Here is an 18,315-nt window from a genome sequence, read left to right as displayed (position 1 = left end):
TTAAATTGTTGGCTTTTGAATATGTATTTGTTGTTGTTTTTGGCATTTGTTATTATCATTGCTTAATTATTTTATGCACCATTTCGAATTGTAACTTTATTAAATAATTAAAATTAAGTATTTCATTTTGTTAAATCGATAACACTTCATTCAGTAAAGTGAATAATTTGAAAACTGAGGTCGAGAAATAAATTGTTTGGACAATTTTTCAGTTGTTGTTATGGGGAAATATAAAAACAATTTACACTAGTTAACAATTTGATGACCCAATTTTACCCCACCAATAGCAAATTAATCTGTACGGACGGAAGACATTGACTATGAATTCACAATTGCTGTAGATAATTTTCTTAATTTGTTCGAAAATGTTTTACAAACATTTCGACGTATCTAGAGCAAGACACAGTGGTCCTGGCATCTTCCGAAATTGTATGAAATCTACTTCAGTCTACGGGGTTGGTTCGGCTTTTAGGACAAAAATTCTGTAACTGGTACCTATGTATGTACTTTGATGGATAACAATCAAGAAACCACTTTACAAAACATTTTGGACATGTGCCCAGGTTTTGGTAGACATACTCACAAAATGCTGTGTTTCAAAAGAAGAATAAAGATAATAAATAAACAACTAGTTTGTCCAATTTTGCACATTATTTATTGGCAAGTTGTAAATTATGAACATCTCTTTATGGAAATAGTCGGCCCAAAACCTCTTATTCTTGATTGAGCATTATGAACATTTGCAGAGTATACGAAAATTTCGATTACATCCCATGCAACTTGTTGTAAAACAATGTCACATTTAATGAATTTAACAACACCACAAAAACAAAAAAAAATATAAATTATTATAATGTTAAATAGATAATCGACAAATTATTTTAATTAAAAGTTAAAAATTAAAAGCAACATTATTATTATCATGAAATTCAGTTTTAATTTTTTTAATAACCTGCCATTGTTTAGGTGTTGAAATTAATCGTTTATTTATTTTCCCGCTGAGACGATTATAATTACAATGAATCAATTCCCAATTCCATAAGCAACGATAATTATTATATGAATATGTGGACAATTAAATATCGACAGGGGATGTACAGTTATAAAATATAATGAAAGTATGAAACACATATGTAACCTCACAGCAATGTGTATAAACCCAGCAAAAAATCATATTACAGGTGACATTAGAGGTAAATATTGACCTAAAGGACTCAAAACGGGAATATCTGAAAAATTTGATTTTTTTATATTCATTTTTACTCCATGCCTCAATTACAACAAAAAAAAAAATTAACAAGGACAAGAGAGTAGATTATGAAAGTAGAGCTAAAAATATGGGACACGTGTATCGGCGATTTTAAAGTTTACATCGGAAAGTAACCAAAGTAGGCGGGGCAAGTTCCGCCTGTTTCTAGTTTTTTTCAAAATATTCGACTTAAGATATCTTGGAATCCTTGCATTTTAGGTATATAGTGTCTTTGGCAACTTTACAGAGGAGGATGTGGCGGAAGAAGACTAAATACACAAATTTCCGATATTTCGGTAAGATAATGTGCCTAAAAGCTTAAAAATACCGAAAATGAAGAGGTACATTTCTATGGCGTATATTTGGAAGACGTGGACCTATACCGATGATTCTCTTCTGGAATATTTTACAACCCCATAGAAGACTTATAAAATATTTAAGTCATTTCGGTGGGATATTGACGTCACAACCCTTAGAATCGAAATGTGTACCTATACCGACGAATTTCAATCGGAAAGTTTTTTACCTCCAACTTAAATGCCAGATTTCAGCCATTTCGATGGAATCCCAGCAAAAAGTTTGCCTCAAAAGAGGCAGTTAAATGATATGTACAAGTGATCTGGAAGTGCATCAAATTATGCATTTTCACTCATGATTTTTACAAGAGCGTGACTACGGAAAGAGGCACTCCATTGCACTGCATTTTAGCTGACCCTTTGGCACTGCATTTTAACTGACCCTCTGGCACTGCATTTTAACTGACCCTTTGGCATTGCATTTTAACTAACCCTTTGGGGTAGAATAGGAGGCAGTCCAAAGCACATGTTTTGATACAGGCATTCTGCAGAAATTGTGCAAGCCATTACAAAATATGCCAGAACAAATAAAATGCATTATTTGTGTAAAACAAAAATATTAAGAACTTTATTACATTAACACAAATTATGAAAATTCTTCATTGAATTCAATCGCAAACATGTGTGTTTCCTCCGCTCTCCATTTGTTCCAAGCTGAACAGTTTTTGTTTCATTTGCTAAATGGGTTGTCTTCCCATCACCAGTTAAGATTTCGACATGTACTCCAACAGCACTCCATTCGGAAATTTTTTTCTCTTGAGTTACCGGAAAAATGTTCACAAATGAAATATTATTCAGTTTGTATTAACAAATGTTTGAAAATATTAACACGCTTATCTCTTATTGGAAAATTTATGTCGCTGCCTGTAGAGATGTACAAACTGATTTATGTACATGTAGGGATCTCTAACAACTGCTAATAATATGTAGCGAACGGAGTGCCTTTTTCACGACTCCGTTTGGACTGCATCCGGATGCTGTTAAATTGTGAGGAATTGGAGTGCCTTTTTCACGACTCCGCTGAACTGCATCCGGATGTTGTTAAAATGTGACAAGTGGATGTGATTCTTTGGATTGCATCCAAATGCAGTTAAAATGTGAGGACTGGAGTGCCTTTTTCACGACTCCGTTTGAACTGCATCAAAACATGCCGTGGCAGAACTAGTCCACATTGCACTGCTTCCAATTTATTTTGCTGGGATATTGTGGCCACAACCTTCAAAATACCGATAATAGGGAGGTACAGTTCTATGGGGCCTACATTAAGGAGTGGACCTATTCCGACAAATTTCTGGGGAAAAGTTGTATACCCCCAACGGACACTAAGTACCAAATTTCAGCCATTTCGGTGTAAAAATGAGGCCAAAACCTTCAAAATTCTACAAATCGGGTGGTACCGTTCTATGGGAGCTATATCAAAACGTGGACAGATATAGCCCATTTACAATACCAAACACCCTAGGAGTAATAGAAACTTCCATACCAAATTACAAAGCTCCATCTATAAAATTGGGAGCTGAATCTTGATTTCAACAGGCGCACGGAGAGATGCACATGGTTACATCGACTTAGAATTTTACCCTGATCAAGAATATATATACACTGTAGGGTCTTCGATCAATATTTCGATGTGTTACAAACGGAATGACAAATTTAATTATACCCTCCATAATATTTATGGAGGGTATAAAAACACGTTTTGGGTTAAAGTCGGACTTCATCTGAGTTTATTCAAAACTGTCCCACAAAACATAACTTTAGAGAGATGACGTGAAAGACAAAAATATTCTTCGTCAAATTTTACTATGGTTCAAATATCAGTATCAATTTTGTTGAAAAAAAAACATAAAACATTTTTCCTAATTTTTGTGATGAAATTGTTTTCCTTCTTTTTTTGATTTGATACAAGAAAGTAATATAAAACTTGGTTCTATGTGAAAAGTGCCAAAGAAAAAAAAATCTACACAAAATTTCACTACGAGCTTCAGAATTAATCATATATCTAGGTATACTATTTTTATACCCTCGACGATATAATTTTTTCAGGAGCAAGTCCATATATCCTCAGAAATCAGCACGAAAACTGCAAACAACCCATATAATACCATGTGTCGTAGTTGGAGTGCACGATAACTCTCGAACGGATCAACATATTTGGTTAAAATTTTGGGTCTTTCAATATTTTGTCCAAACTTAGTTTAAATTCGAAGTTAGAACATATCGGTCCACTCCTTCCGCTACCTCCCCCACAAAGGTTCAAAATGTTTCGCCAAAATTGTGGGCATGATAACTCTAGGAGGGAATAACCGAACTGAGCCAAACTTTGCTATTGGTAATATTACTTTCAGGCATAGATCGATTTCTAATATGGACTATATCGGTCCCCTCATTTGAGTACCTCCCACACAAAATTTGGAAAAAGTATAGTTTAACAACTCCTCTCAGATCTTATTAATTTGGTTGCACTTGCGTCCCCTGTTACTACGTTGTAAATTTTTTTTCGTGTGAAAGTCCATACTTCCTCAAATAATGACCCAAAAAGGTCCAGAAAATCCTACCTGCACCACCTAAACTGGCTAATCTGTAAAATAACCCTTTAAGAGAGAAATCGATTTAGCTCAAACTTTGTAAATTGAAAAGTAAAATTGTAATATATTTAAATTCAGAAAATTAAGTACAACATATTTAATAATATAGTCTGTAAGGAAAATATCCATAGACTAATAAAGAAAAAAAATATTTCCTACAGATTTGTATTAGGTCCGAATATGTACTACATCGGATCACTCCTATGGGTACACCCTACCTAAAGTTTGGAAAAATGCACTCGTCTTGGATCATTCTGAATTTTGTTACAACATGTAGTTTTTTGCGGCCCTTTCCATCCTGGAAAATTTTCTTAACAGCAAAAAAACCTACAGAAGTATTGTGTTAACTTTTTTTCTTCGGGTACGTGGCTGAGGGTATATCTCTGTCGGCTCAGCTGACAGATACTTTCTTACTTGTTTCTTTATATTTTTTTCATTTCGCACTTTTTTCCTTTATAAGATTTTTCATTTCAAATTTTCATTGAAACAGAATTGAGCCCCAGCACAGTGGATCCACCCATTGGCCAAAAATAAAAAAATTAATGTCAACATTTTGGTACAATATCTGGCAACTCTGACAGCTATGACATGGACCTTTTTAAAAATATATTAGTTTTAGTTTCATTCGAACGCGATCTTCTTAAGAATAGCTTCAAAAGTCGGAACATTTGACTAATATTTTTTGTTGTGGGTACAACCTACGTTTCAAGTGCAAGTAAATATATTCAAAATATCTAATACGTATAGCAAAATAATTATAGTGGATTTTGAAGGAGGAGTTTATAGCTTAGTTTTCATTAAAAATAGTGTTTTAGCGTATTGTGGAATTCTAGTTAGCTGCATATTTTCTTAGTGTATTTTGTAATGCTAATTCGATAATATACTTAAATTTCACCTAAGGTTTTAGTCATGATGCCCACCAGTGCCCAATTCGGGAATAATTTTCCAAAGTAGGTCATGGGTTTAAGATTATTCAGTATTAAAATCAGCTGCCATATAGTGCCAGACTATAAATGGTGGGTCGCTGACTAAAGCTGCCCTAGAATAGGATTTCTATGGATATATTAACTTATAACTCTGTTATCTGACCACGTACATTAACATAATTGGCATCAGTGGCAAGATGAAGAAATCTTCTTCCAAATTAGTCTTACGTTGGCGGTATATGTCTTCCAGGAAGAACTCCATAAGATCTATATTTAAAATTTTACCAATTTTCAAACAAAAATATTGATTTTTTAATCCCCTAAAATTGTTTGATTTTATGTTGATTTGGAGATTGTTTTGTTTCCCCACGCATATTTTTGCATCATAAGATAATCGGGACCTTTGTTCATGTCATTTTGTATTAACAGCATAAAACAATTCTTACCGTATACCCCCCTCCAGAGGGGAAAGTGGGGAGAATGTCACGCTCGTGGTTTCTTAAAACGCTCTTCGTAGCAGCCAAAGCTGTAATCGGCGCATTGGCTTGATTTTTACACTCTAAATATTTTTGGCCACTTTCTCCATACAAGTTGATCCACTGTGCCCAGGTCTTAAAGTGAACTTATCCAAAATTTTGTGTGGGAGGTATCCGAAGGAATGGACAAATATAGTCCATATTCAAACCTGATCTATATCTGGTATATATATTAGTATGGACCAAATCGGTCCTTCCCTACAAGAGTTATCGTGCGAACAATTTTTCCGAACATTTTTGAACTGTTGTGGGGGAGGTACCTGCAGGAGTGGACCGATATGGCTTAACTTAAACTAGGGTTGGACAAAATATTACGAAGGCCAAATTATGGACCGATTCGGCAGATCAGTTCGAGAGTTATCTTGCGCTCCAACCACTACACACTGTGTCATAGGGTTTTTTTGCACCTTTCAGGCTATTTTCTCAGGAAGTATTGTCTTGCCCCAGATGAAACTGGTACCGTCGTATGGTGGGCTGTGAATAGAAGTTGCTACAACAAAAATCAAAGCGATTCGTAAACAGGTCCTAAACTGAACTTTTCCGAAATTTTGTGTGGGAGGTACCTCATCTAAGTCTAAGAAATCTAAGAAATTTCACGATGTGCAAAGTGTGGACCAATTCAGTTACTTCCTTCAAGAGTTATCGTGCGCACAAATTTTCCGAAGATTTCCGAACTTTTGTAGGGGAGGTACCGGAAGGAGTGGACCGATATAACCCATCCTTGAACTTAAACTAAGTTTGGACAAAATATTACGAAAGCCAAATTTTGGACCTGAAAGGTGCAAGTAGTAGATAATTATTATTTTAGTCCGCATTTGTTATAAATCGCAAAAAAAAACCTTTGTAAATTTCGACAGAATATTGCAAGGCCTATAGAAGGTCGGCCATTCAGAGTTCTGTTAACAACTTTTGACAACAAACATAATAGATTTTATATTATTGTGATTTGAGTTTCTTTGTATTTTAAATCACAATAATGTTTTTGACAACAAACGAGACAATCAGGTGGCCTTATTGTCCAACTGTATAAACTGTGGAATATTGTCTGGAAGACCAATTGCAAGGATTTACACAAAAAACCTTACACAGAAAAAATATTTCAAGAATTTTTACATATTGTCGTTCGTGATGTAGTTTTTTTCATACTGCACAGGTACCTCACATAAGATACATGTGCAGTTTCTTATATCCATTCGAAAGCACAAGATGATAACAACTACAGTGAAAATCATTAGAAGAAACGGTAAGCAAAATTTGTCTCTGATTTGGTTGGTGCTTTTGTGTGTGGATGTTTTTAGTCAATAAAAACAAAACAACTCTCCAAAATTGTTTTATTCAATCACTCAGAAGAAACCAGTATTTTTTTGCTTTATGAAAGCCGTTCATGAAATGTAGACTTTATGCACACTATTCTATAATATAGTAATTTTTGTCTGTGTATAGTTTTTACATAATTTGTTGCCATAAACTAAAAATTAATATCAAATGTTTTACAATGTTGGTGTTTGCAATACATTTGTTGTCTAACTGTATGTAACCTTACATTGGAGACATTAGAGGTAAATAATGACTTAAAGGCATATTTTCGTTCGTGATGTAGTTTTTTCATACTGTACAGGTACCTCACCTAAGATACATGTGCAGTTTCTTATATCCATCCGAAAGCAACTATTTTTTCAAAAATATGTAAGATTTTCATGGGTTGCAAAAATTACTTTCCTATTTTCCCCTTCATTCTCATTATTAGCTCTCATATTTCCTCTCTTGTTTGGTAAATGCTCTCAACTTTGTTCTGTGTTTCTTTTGAATGGTCTCATCATCTCACCATCACATTGACACTGTATCAACCCAGCAAACCGTATCGTATGTCCACCAAATCTGAACAATTTCGGAAGCAAAATCGGTCAGATTTCGTTTTGATTTCTAAACGATTTTTCGAAGAGGAATTCGTTCAGATTTCTTTCCGTATTCTGAGCGAATGTCGAAAGTAAATTTCCCTTCGAATATACCAAGGTTTTTCTTCCGATTTCGGTCGTGAAGACTGCACAAAAGCGGCCGTTGTGCGTGTTATGTCCGCAATGTCTGCGAAATTAAAAAAAAATAGGAGTTAGGCCAGCATTTATTGACGGACATAAGTCCCACAATCATTGTGCGTGGGAGTTATATACAAAAACTATAGAACGGATATCTTTAAACAATGACACCCTAAATATATTGCTGCATTTGAAAGTTCGGGGCATAATTCGATATTCATTAGGGTCGTTTTGTAATGGGACCATTTTTCAAATTGAAAAAAAAAAACACCCCAAAAAGTGGGGCCGTAGTGACCGCTGTTATTTGGGGACTATTCTAAAACGTGGAACTATGTCCATAATTTTTTATGCAATTTTGGTCGGAAAAGTGGCCATATTTCTACAATTTTTGATGAGTAAGTTTCTTGGCATTACGATCCCTAAATGCCAAACTACATCTAAATTTTGGCCAAAAACGTCTCAGAAAGAATAACAAAATTCTAAATGATCTAAAAGACATGAGCCTCAAAAATGAGGCCCTAAATTTCTGGTAGGTAAGATAGTGAAAAACGGCGAGACACTTATCTTTTTGCTCTTCTATCATGTTGCGATGTAAAAATATGGTTAATAAACATTGACTTAAAAAAGTACGCACAATGTTATACTCGTATGATACTTAAATTTCACGATAAACCAACAATAAAATGTTTAATTTTTCGAAATTTTCTGGTGGGGCAACCCCTTCCTTCTTTCTAGCATTTTTAATCGGATTTTTTTATGGTAGATCTGGCGACAGTCAATGTTGTAATATCAATGTTGTAATATCTAGATTCTAAGTATCATATGTTCCATTTGAAGGTTTCAACATGATGCATGAAAGGTATTCTCACTTCCATATGCTGTATTAAAAGAACTCAGTACAACCTTAACAACAAGCATGGCTGTGGTCAAATGCTTTATTTAGGGACTCGAGATATACAGATTTGGTCTATTCATGTTTGTTTTCCGCAGAATGTGGACGCAACTGAGGCAGACGAACATAATTTGCCGTTTAAACGGACTATGATAATCCTTGAACCAAGCGGTGTGAATATGAATATATTCTTCACTTTTACCATAAACACTTTCCATAGTCGACAACTTAATTTCGAATTGTTATGAGCCTAATTTTATTATTATATTCCTAAACATTATGTATTTTATTTCGCTATCATAATAAATGTGTTTTTTTACCAATTCCATTTAAATGAGGATTAAGAGCTCCATAATAATATTATCACAGAAACATTAAAAAAATTTTATTGTTATGTTAATTGAAGAAATGAACCAAATTCAAATGTATAGTTTCAAATCTATGAAATGAATACTAATTATACAAAAATAGACCAATAAAAAGTAATTGGCAAACAAAATCCAAAACACCAGATGTGATCACTTCAAAGAATTTATTAACCAAAAATATATTTGCAATAATTAGACGGTAAATGAAACGAAATAAACAACCACAACAACAAAAACAATTCCAAAATAATCACAAAAGCGACAAAGTCATTTCAATTAAACGAGAGCTTAAAAAAAGTATTCGCAGAAATGGAGCCACATAAAAGTTAACCATTTTATTGTATTTAATAGGCAAGGTTGGATTTTCTTGGAAATGTTGAAAGACGATACCGTTGAATAAAAATGTGTGTACCTATTTGAATTAGAAATTTAAAATATGTAATGTATTGCTAAAGGGTATTAGGGGTCAATGACACATAATTCTTTTGGCCAGAAGGGAATAGGAGGTATGTAAGAAAATAAATGTATTAAATTTCAAAATATGATAATGTAATTATGTTATGTTGATTGTAAATTTATACTTGATATGTTCGCCCTCTAGCAAGTTTTCAATTATACCAGTACCAAGATTTATATAAAATACGAAATTCTGTAACATTTTGTAAAAATTATTACAAATGATCTGGAACGCAGACACGCTTTGTATTCCATTTAATTAATAAAAATGTATTACAAACTTTTGGACTCAAGAACAATATAAAGAAAACAAGTAAACAATCGATAAGTTCGGCAGAGCCGAACTCTTTATATCTCCATCATAAAATTTTCTTAATTAAAATGGAATAATTAATTTCCGTTCCTGTCATCGGAAAACCCAAATGCTTAAATTGTCTAATCTAAAAAAATGTGTTCAATCAGGGGGTACCTTTATATGGCGGCTACATCAAAGTGTGGACCTACGTTGAAAATTTTTGGTGGACAAGTTTTGAGACTGTAGGAAACCTAAAATGTCAATTTACGAGTAGTTCCGTCAAGCAATGTTGATAAAACCCTCAAAATACCGAAAATCTGGAGGTACCGTTATATGGAGGCATTATCAAAACATGGACCTATGTTGACGATTTTCGTTACCACTGGAAACCTCAAATGGCAAATTACAGCAATATGCAAATTTATGACCACTTCGGTTACTCTCTTCGTTATCGTGCGAACCATTTTAACGAAAAATTTTAAACTTTTGTGTGTGAGGTAGCGGGAGTGGTGGACCGATATGTACAAAATATTGCGATACCCAAATATTGAACCAAATCAGTTGATTCGAAAGTTATTGTGCGGACCAGCCAGCCAGAAAGACATGCGGGCGGACTAAATCAACATCAGCTAAATCAACTCCAAATTGTCAGAAACGGATTTCGTCCAAACATATTTTGGGTCTAAAACCATTATTTCTTTAACCTGAAGTATATAAAACATCAAATTTGGGCCGAAGACATCGATAAAAACTATTCTAAAACGTCGACCTATATCCACAACTGTTGGAGGAGAAGTTCCTTTATTCATATGAACCACAAATGCCAAATAATGATTAATTCGGTCAAGAAATGTAGCTAGGAACTTCATAATACCTGAATTCGGGCGGTTAGATTACGAGGACTGCACGATAACTATCTGGCCTAACAATGAAAATGCGAATATTTACTTTCAAAAATAGTTTTTTTTTCGTTTTCTTAAGTAGTCTCCGGCATGATTTTTACACTTTTTCATGCGCACAAACCATTTGTTCAATCACTATTTCCACTCTGACTGAGACACCTCCAAAACATGGTTTTTGAACGCTTCTATAACATTTTCGGGCGACGAATCGTTGACCACGCCTTTTTTCTTGATAGGCTGGAATCAAATGAAGTCATTGCGGTAAGGCGGATGATACATCAATTCGACGTTTTTTCTGGTCAAACAGGCGCTGGTTTGAATCGATGTGTGAGAGATGACGTTGTCATGATGAAGAATGATTCGTTTTCTCGTATTCGTTTTTAGAATTTCTCAGGAGACTTCAGGCAAAAAAATTGTAGTGTATCACTCATAACAAACCGTCCTACATTTCTCAAGCCAAATTCCATTTTTTTTGCAATGTGATTTTTTCAAGTCACTGTAAACAACACAACACCTGGTAGTATGACAAACTGTCCTGAGTAAGTTTAGGCTAAAAACTGTCAAACTTTCCAAAAAAAAAATCAAATTGCGCCTGGCAACACGCGGTGTTTCCTATGCCAGATTGTTTTCGTGCAGCCTTCGTAAATTTGGGCTTTTACAAAACGTGGACCTTTGTCCACAATTTTTTATACAGATGCTGCCTGACCACTGGGAGTCCTAAGCGCCAAATAATAGCTAATTTGGGAAGAAATGTAATAAATCTTCCAAATACCAGAAATACCAAGTACCGTTATATGGGGGCTGTTCCAAAACGTGGATCTATGTCCACAATTTTTAGTGAAGAAGTCTAACTTCTAGGAACCCTAAATGTCAAACTATACTTAATTCGGTACGAAAATGTGGGCCTATATAGCTCATCTTTGAACTTGACCTGCATGCAAAGAAAGGACGACTATGTGCAGGCAGGTTCGAATGAACGAACTTTCCCTACCACCTCACTCGTGTATTGCGTCACTTCAGTGAGAAGGATGTCTTTTGTAAAGTTTAAGTAGATCCCAAATAAATAAATTAACTAATTTGAAACTACAGCTTAAAATTATATGAATGGACAACCGAGCCGAATAATTTACCAAATATTAAAGTGATTTTTGGACCAGAAGATGATTACTTAAATACGAAGAAGGATTTGAATTAGAGAGAAATTAAATTGCCAAACTTATACTAAACAACTTCATTCAATAATACCCACTAATGCTGATACAATAAATGCTAAACCATTTTCAAAATCGAAAAATGAAGTTTTTAAGATGTTTAAGATGAATTCCTACATAAAACAACAAAGCAAATGTTAATAAATTCAACTTTTTATTTTTTGGATAAGAAAACAAATTTTGCACGGTAGTATGGAGGAAAAAAATTCTTGACAATTAAAAAAAAAATAGAAAAAATAGTAATTATTCGAATCCCACTACCAAATAGGACTTAACATTTTTGTAATTAAGCGAAGCTTAATTCAAAAAAAGAGTATAATCCTTGAAAAAATGGTTTTAAATATTAATTTGCAAAAATTGCATCCAAGCACAATGTGCATTTTTTTATATTCTTTAGTAGATAGCTGACAAAACTGCAAAAAATATACAAAAAAAAATATTTTTCTATTTGAACCAATATATAAAAAATTATGAATATTTCTTTGCGCATAGTTTTTACAGAATTCGACTTTTTCAAGGCACGAATCTCTGGAGCCTTTAGTCAAAAACATCTGAAAATATACTAAAATGTTTTGCTAATAAACAGCATCACCATAGTAAAAAATAAAGGGAATAAAAAAAAACACGTTTTGAAAAGTTGTCCGATTTCACTCAGAAATCTCCATATGCACTTTGATACGACCAAAAATGTGCTCACCGAAATAATGGGTTTAGACCCAAAATATGTTTGGACAAAATCTGTTTCAGACAATTTGGGGTATATTTAGCAATGTCCGCCCGTCTTTCTGTCTGCTACATGTTAAAACTCTTGGACGAAGCAACTGATTGGGTCCAAAATTTGGCATTCATTGTACAAACTTAGTTTAAGTGCGAAGATGGGTCATATGAGTTCACTCATTCTGGTACCTCCCCAAAAAAAAATTAACAATTTTGGTTTAAACTCTTAAAGGGAGTAACCGGATTAATCATAACTTTGCATATTTGCGTTTATTTCATCTAGTCATGTATCAGGTTGGAATATGGACTATATCGGTGCAGTCCTTAGGGTACCTCCCACACACAATTTGGAAAAGTGAAGTTTAACAGCCCGTCTCGGATCTTTATATCCTACACCACTATATGGAAAGGGTAGTATAAGTTTGTTTTGGGAAAAATTCATGTAACACGGCGAAATATTCGTCGGAGATCCCAATGTGGTATACCAATCTTCATATCTCGATGAGATAAAGCGATTTTGAGAAACATTTCATGCTTACTTTAAAAGTGCAGTCATCAAAAGATTTGCAAATATTTGCAGCCCTAATGTAGTTATTCCATATCGAGAGAGTCCAATTTCATTCCCCAAAAAAATAGTCGAACCCAAGTTCGGCCAAGTTTACAAGATGCACTCTATGGAACAACCCATAAAAACACTAAAAAATGAATTTTTTGAAAATTTATTGCTATATAAAAAAGTACCACCAGACCCCAAACTAATTTTTAGAATTTAAATCACACACTCTGCTATTAATTAAAAATAAATTTCTTCCAGTTTCATTACGAATTTATTTAACATTTAAACAAATATGAAGTTAATTTTTTTGCTACATTTTTTTAAAATCTGATGCAACAAAAACTCTTTTATTTGATAGTGAATAACTGAGTGAATATTTACAACAACAAAAATGAAAACACAAAATCTTTGTCTGCAAAATGTCTGTAATCGACACAATGGAAAGTATTTCGCAATTTTATAGTTCGATTTTTTTACTTTCCCGCCGCTAGATCAGTGGTTTTGACCAGTGTGCGACGGCGCAATTTTTTCGGGGCCAAGTCAATAAATACTTCCTGAAGGGAGAAACCGATTTGGTCCAAACGTCCAAAACGGGTACTTCCCAAAAAAAGTTTGGAAAGGACTCGTCTGGAATAGTTATTGAATTTTTGGCAAACATGTTGTGTATGCGGCCCTAGTTAAGACGATACAATTTTTTCGTGGGAAATTTGGACCAAAAACTCAAAAAAGAACCTTATGAACGTTAGAAGAACAGTTTTTGTTTCTTTTCTTTAGGTCCGAGGCTGAGGGTATACCTGATACTTTCTTATTTATTATTTTTTTTGCCCAATAATATTGGATGATCTTCATAAATTCCAATTCTAACTAGTAGTGAAGTTTAATTTCATCCATTTGCGGACATAGTTCATGATTCTATTTACTAAAGTTGTAAATTTTGTTGGGCCTTTAAGCATGTATAAAATCTTGCTTACAACTTTTCATAAGGTTTTGGTATTTTCCGACATATTTTGCACTCAGTACTATGTTGTTGGAGATTTGAAACAGGTCGTTTAACCTTACAGTCTGAAACAAACAATATTTCTGTTTTATTGCATTTGAATTTAGCCTAGGTGGCATGACCAATGTTCTACTTGTAGCTCTGTTTATAATACTTAAAATCGTACATACATACGTAAGCTCGTGTTATCAGTCACGCGAGTTTAACAGTATAACACGGAAACTATTTTTAGTTGGAATTCATTTTCATTACATTTTTATATAATTCATATACCGAATGGGAGTATAATAAAATGCTATTAAATCTGTGTCTGTTTTTATTGGTGTAGTTTATTAGCGTAGAGGTGACATTTTAACACTTTTAATCGATCGACTTGAATAATAATGATCGAACAAGTAAACAAGTGAGTGACTGCAACAATAATGATTACTGGTGTTCTTCGTTTACTCTGTTCCCTTTACCTGCTGATTGTTGTGGTTGCTTGGTTAATGGCCGTAGTTTGCCCAACTCCAACTAAGAATTTTGATGTGGCGGTTCTTCGCGTTGTCACTGATAACTAGACAGCGGAATTTTATGCAACCCCTATTTTTGGTCCGATTCATGTCAAATTTTGGGACTGGGCATATTTTTGGCTTCTGATTACATTGCAATCGAAACATATGACATATGCAAAATTATGCAAAATGCATAAATTTTTGCATATGCAAAATTTATGCATTTTACATATTTTCTTATGCAATAAATATTTCAATAATAGGTACAAAAATGTCTATGTGTACAATTTTTCTGTTTAAAATTCTCTTCAGACAAGTCAATAAAATAGAGAAATGTATAACCACAGCCACAACCTTCAAAATACCGAAAATCGGGAGGTATCGTTCTATGGGGGCTATATGAAGGCCTGAACCTAAGCCGACAAATTTTAGGTGGAAAGTTTTATACCCCCAACGAAGACTTAATACCGAATTTCAGCCATTTTGGAGGGATTTTGAGGGCACATCCTTCAAAATACCAGAAATCGGGAGGTACCGTTCTATGGGGGCTATATGAAGACGTGGACCTATACCAACAAATTTCAGGTGAAAAGTTTTATACCCACAACGAAGACAAAATGACAAATTTCAGCAATTTCGGTGGGATATTGAGGCCACAACCTTCAAAATACCGGAAATCGGGAGGTACCGTACTATGGGGGCTATATAAAGACGTGGACCTATACCGACAAATTGCAGGTGGAAAGTTTTATACCTCCAAGGAAGACTTAATACCAAATTTCACCCATTTCCGAGGGATATTGAGGCCACAACCTTCTAATTACCAGATATCCTGAGGTGCCGTTCTATGGGGGTTATATGAAGACGTGGACCTATACCGAAAAAATTCTGGGAGAAAGTTTAATACTGCAAATGAAGACTAAGTACTAAATTTCAGCCATTTCGGTGTAATATTAAGGCCACCACCTTCAAAATGCTGAAAATCGGGAGGTACCGTTCTATGGGGGCTATATGAAGACGTGGACCTATACCGACAACTTTCAGGTGGAAAGTTTTATACCCCCAACGAAACCCAAATACCAAATTTTAGTCATTTCGGTGGGATATTGAGGCCACAACCCTTAAAATACCGAAAATCGGGAGGTCCCATTCTATGGGGGCTATATGAAGACGTGGACCAATGCCGACAAATTTCAGGTGGAGTGTTTTATACCCCCAACGACGACAAAATACCAATTTTCAGTCATTTCGGTGGCATATTGAGGCTACAACTTTCAAAATACCGAATATCGGTAGTTACCGTTCTATGGGGCCTATATGAAGACGTGGACCTATGCGGACAGATTTCAGTTGTAAAGTTGCATACCCCTAACGAAGACTTAATACCAAATTTCAGCCATTTTGGTTAGATATTTAGACAACAAATCCTTGAATATATTTTTGCATATAGTTTTGCATATGCTCTTTTTATGCAGATATGTACAAATATGTCAAAATATGCACGATATGCAGAATATGCAAAATATGCAAAAATTTCTGGGCCTAATTCGTTTTATTTTGCAATAAAACGAGTTTCTGTCTAATCAGATTTTCTCTACGACCATCCTAACCATATATGCATTTGCATAGGATTCCGCAGTCTACTGATAACTATGGTAATTTGTCGAACATTGCTCATGCATTAATGTATGACGCGTTTTTGTCGCTAAACATGAATTTGTTTGTAATTGGATCAGCACATGTTTGAAAGGCTTGTTTTTATGTTTTTTTTTTTTAAATAAGCCGGCTATTATTTTTCATTGGCTGTTTAATTTTTAATTTGTTTGGCTTTTTATTGCCTCAAAATATTTAGAACTTTTTTTATATTTTTAAACACCTGTTTGTGATTTTTTAATTGTTACACATTTTAATATGACACTTGTAATTTTTATGAATGCCTTAATATTTTGCTTTTAATTTACTCTTTTTAGAATTTCGTTATCACTTTCATGTGGGTTCTTAATTCGTTTGTTTTTCTAATTTGTTATACGCGCACGTTTCGTACCGTTTTCGTCAAAGGTTCACATCCGACTATCCTCGCTCATTGTTGTAAGGTCTTACGTTTTAGTTTGGGTTTTTTGTTTTGTCTTCATACCTATTTGTTTATATTTTTTCTACTTTTCTTTATGTCCACTACTACTCACACTCGGTGATCCTCTCCCAATGTTCTACGAATATTCTGAGATGCACATTACCTATTGAATCGATATTGTTTATTCTGCGAACGTTATGTGTAAACGCCAGCGTCTGCGGAAGCGCAACCACAAGCGATGATGATCTTTAGCGACCATGAGAAATGTTGCTGTGTTTACACAGTGGGAATAAAGTGTTAAATGGGGAATCCATATAAAGTAAAAACGCTGTTATGTTCGAAGATCATTTACCATTCACCATAACAATTTAACAGTTTAATCCAATAAAATTGTAGTTTCAGGACATCAAGACATTAACCAATGTGGGAAAACTTTGAAAGGTAGTCACTGAATATCTCTAAAGTCTGAGATATCTATACTTGTCCTGCAATCAGGGTATATCTATAGCCATATTATTCAGAAATGGTTGAAATTTGTTATTTAGTTTTCGCTAATCTTCTAAATATTTCTACGGCGAATTGTCGGCATATATCTAGTTTGAATATTTTATCCGAAATGTCCAAGTCCAAGAAATCGAAATTTCTTATTTATTCTTCACTAGGAGTATACAAAATTTCTTGCGAGAATTGGCCCTCATAGAGCAGTACCGACTGGTTTTTGGTATTTTATATATATAGTAAATATGGTCCGATGTGAGTTACATACTTTGAAGAGGTTTGCTACATTTTCCTACTGAAGTGGCCGCCGTTTCTTTGTATTTCGGATTCTCAATGGATTCCACCACGCAGAAAATGATCAACATATGTCCATGTTTTGGTGTATGACCCTTATTAGGGTACCTCCCCATCTAACGGTTTTACTAAAATGGCTGTAATTTGGTATTTCAGACGGTGAAAACCGTCAATGCCCAGTGTCCAATTTTACGAAAAAACTGGCCAAAACTCTAAAACTGAATAGATTTTGACCTAACCTTGGGATCCAATATTTTTCGGGGCGCTGGTTTCAGTTTTCATATTTTTTTGACCCTCAGAGGTCATTGAAGCGTTCTTTTTGTCCCTTCTCCTATAAATTGTGATCGTATCAGATCAAAATATTCTACAAATTTGTTTGCCATAATTTTTGTTCAAGGTTCTAGAATACACCGAAATGCTATACCTTACCTAACCAAAATTAACAAGTTAAAAAGCGTTAAGTTCGGCCCTCCACCATGAAATACTCTGACCTAATATGAGTTATTAGTTTTCTTTCTGTTGCGAAAGTACCTATGCCACAATTTTAGGTGGAGAAGTTACTTGACCACTAAAAAGCTTAAATACCAAATTATAGCTACTTCGGCCTGAAAATGTAGCTAAAACCAGAAATCGGGCGGTACCCTTATATGGGGGCTATAAGAAAACGAGCACCTATGTCCATAATTTCTGGTGGAGAAGTTTAATGGTCACGGGGAACCCTAAATGTCAAATTATAGCTAACGGACATCAAGTACGGACATCAATTATTAAAGACAACAAAAAAATTCCAAAAGGGGTCACTTTGACCTGCATTTATCCCACTTATTTAAAAAGAAACCTATATATTTTTTCATAACTACACGCTTTTTTCGATTT

At 34.4% G+C, this 18,315-nt stretch overlaps 1 protein-coding gene across 12 annotated transcripts in view; it reads right to left on the bottom strand.

Annotated features, from left to right (window-relative positions):
- The window catches only part of LOC141389991 (sodium/iodide cotransporter), a 459,732-nt gene that overhangs the window by 422,347 nt on the left and 19,070 nt on the right, over window positions 1-18,315 (bottom strand). For 2 of the 12 annotated variants that reach the window (XM_073962360.1, XM_073962377.1), the window contains exon 1: window positions 16,453-16,716. The exons of 3 other annotated variants lie outside the window; for them this stretch is intronic. The gene's annotated coding sequence lies outside the window, so the exon portion shown is untranslated. Of the gene's footprint in view, window positions 1-14,543; window positions 14,718-16,452; window positions 16,719-18,315 lie in introns of those variants that run through there. 7 more of the 12 variants (XM_073962376.1, XM_073962359.1, XM_073962370.1 and 4 more) reach the window with 7 other exon arrangements.

Source organism: Musca autumnalis, unplaced genomic scaffold (genome assembly GCF_047663935.1).
Source record: "Musca autumnalis isolate F117 unplaced genomic scaffold, ASM4766393v1 scaffold_1, whole genome shotgun sequence".
NCBI classification, from domain to species: Eukaryota; Metazoa; Arthropoda; class Insecta; order Diptera; family Muscidae; genus Musca; species Musca autumnalis.
The sequence above is the reverse complement of the archived record's forward strand: the minus strand, read 5'-3'. Positions and strand labels throughout refer to the sequence as shown.